Raw genomic sequence first — 2529 nt, 5'->3', positions numbered from 1 at the left:
CATTAGTATCCAAATGCCATCTTGTGGCTGGTTATTCACATTAAGTTTCATTTATTTGGTGCCATTCATCTCACATCTGTTAAGATACGGTAAAATGTTTGGAATCAATGGAATTGCCTAAGGCCCCAGGGTTTTTGCTCCTGTTTTGCTTATATTATTATTAGCAAATCCATGCTTGATGGGTTCAGGATACCAGCAGCGAGTTTCACATCATGTCCAAATGCCTTTTTTGCTTGTAATGGATTTATTTCAAGCACACCATAAAATAAAATATTCATGATCAGTATACATAAGGATGCCATAACAGAAATATGTACATATTTAAACTAACATACCCAATCACTTTACAACCCCTCTGTTTAGTGTAACAATAACATCATTACACAGAATCAACAGGACTGAACCATTTCCTCAAATCCAGGACTCCATAAATAGTAGTCTGCATTCCTGGACCAATGTTGTAATCTTTGCTTGGTAACATTATGCAGTCTAATAAAATACTTATTATAAAAAAGGTCTTGGGCACGGCCTATAATCCATTTCTCTTGAAGATATATTATCTTTGTCATGTAGGTCAAATCTTGACATTCTTTCCACACACACCGCCGCCACTCCTTATATCTGCATTGCTCAGAAGGCCCACTGAAGTCAAGGGAGTTGCTGGCTTTCTTTTTAATCAATAAATGGATGTATCAATCCAGCGCATTGTGTACCTTAAACTTATGCAAGGTTATATATCAACTGTATCTCAATAAAATAAAATTTTAAAAATATTCTACAAGGCAAAACATATTTATAAATGATAAAATCACATGAAGGAATATTTAAAACATATGTAAAAGGTACAACTACAATAATTTAAATACCCATGACGCTCACTTTGGCAGCGCGTACACTAAAATTGGAACAATACAGAGGTTAGCATGGTCCCTGTGCAAGGATAACACACAAGTTTGTGAGGTGTAAAAATTAAATAAATAAATGCCCATGTGTATTAGTTTCCTAGTGCTGTGTAGCACATTACCACAAACTTAGCTGCTTAAAACAATGCCCACTTATTAGCTCACAGTTGTGTATGTCAGAAGTCCAGCGTGGTCGGACCGACTTCTCTACTGAGGTTACCGCAAGGCCACAATCCAGGTATCAGTCAGGCTAAATGCTCATTGGAGGCTCTGGGGAAGAATCAGCTTCCAAGCTCATCCTTGCTGTTGGTAGAATTTAGCTCCTTGCAGTTGTGGGATTTAGGTCCTCCTGTCCTTGACTGGTGGCCCCCTCTATCTTCAAGCCAGCAATGGCATGTCAGTCAAATCCTTCTGATGCTTTGAATCTCTAACATCCTAATCTGCAACCCTGGAATAAACTCTGCTATTAGGGAGTTCATGTGATCAGATTAGGCCCATCCAGACAACTCTCCCCTTTGATTAACTCAGAATCAACTGATTATTAACTATAAATACATCTGTAAGATCCCTTTTGCACATTAAGTGACATAATCACAGATGTAACACAAAGGGACAGAGAGCATTAGGGCCTTTTTAGAATTCTTCTTACTGCGTATTGTACCCAGCATCTGTGTAACATGATGGAAATATTACCAGTCCTCTATGGGTATCTCCCTGGTCTTACCCTCCTCCTGCTCTCCTGAACTGTGGGTCTGGCCTTCTCTTGCTTTTTTTTTTACCCTTTAGCACATGTGCATGTAACACTAAGAAATATATCATTCCAGAGTATATAATTTCCAAGTATATCTAGATGAAATAATATGAAAATAACCTTGGTGGTAAAGGATAGTCTTTTCAACAATGGTGCTAGAATTATTGGATATCCACATGCAAAAAAGAAAAAAGAAAAATCAGCTTTGTCCCACACTTTGCACAATGTACCAAATTAATTCAAAATGGATCAGAGATCTAATTGTAAAGGCTAAAATTATAAAACTTTTAGAAAAAAAAAGCATAAGAAGAAATGTGTGTGGCCTTAGGTTAGACAAAGATTTCTTAAACGTGATACCAAAAGTGGTTCATGCATAGTCTTTTTATTTTATTTGTTCCTGTATTTATCATAATATTATGAAGAGTCATGGGTTCCTGGCCAAATAAATAATTCTGGTTAGCACATCTATCCATTTTATATCCCAGCATTCAGAAACCCTGCCTAAAATTACCAACCACCTTGAATTTCCTATTTAACATTCTCTTGTTACTTTAGAATATTTTATCTAACATGACTTTAAAAACTTGTTTAGTTCTGAATGTTCTTTGAACTTTTTTTGAAATGGGTATCATGCTCATAGCAGCACTATTCACAGTAATCAAGAGATGAGAACAACCCAAGTGTTCACTGACAGATGAATGGATACATAAAATGTAATGTATATACATACAGTGGACTACTATTTAGCCTTAAGAAAGAAGAGAATTTGGACATATGCTACAATACAACATGGATGAACCTTGAGGACATTATATTAGGTGAAATAAACCAATCACAAAAAGACAAACACAGCAAGATGATTCCACTTATATAAGG

General features: G+C 36.1%; 1 non-coding gene across 1 annotated transcript; it reads left to right on the top strand.

The window, feature by feature from the left end:
• The first annotated feature begins 871 nt into the window (after nucleotides 1-871).
• Nucleotides 872-975, top strand: LOC129087808 (U6 spliceosomal RNA). The gene has a single exon (XR_008530937.1). It is a non-coding gene; the product is annotated as a U6 spliceosomal RNA (small nuclear RNA).
• The last annotated feature ends 1554 nt before the right edge of the window (nucleotides 976-2529 follow it).

This window comes from Pteronotus mesoamericanus, unplaced genomic scaffold, assembly GCF_021234165.1.
Source record: "Pteronotus mesoamericanus isolate MK-2021 breed Mesoamerican mustached bat unplaced genomic scaffold, CSHL_Meso_final contig_130, whole genome shotgun sequence".
Lineage (NCBI taxonomy): Eukaryota > Metazoa > Chordata > Mammalia > Chiroptera > Mormoopidae > Pteronotus > Pteronotus mesoamericanus.
This window is presented reverse-complemented; position numbering and strand designations above follow the sequence as displayed.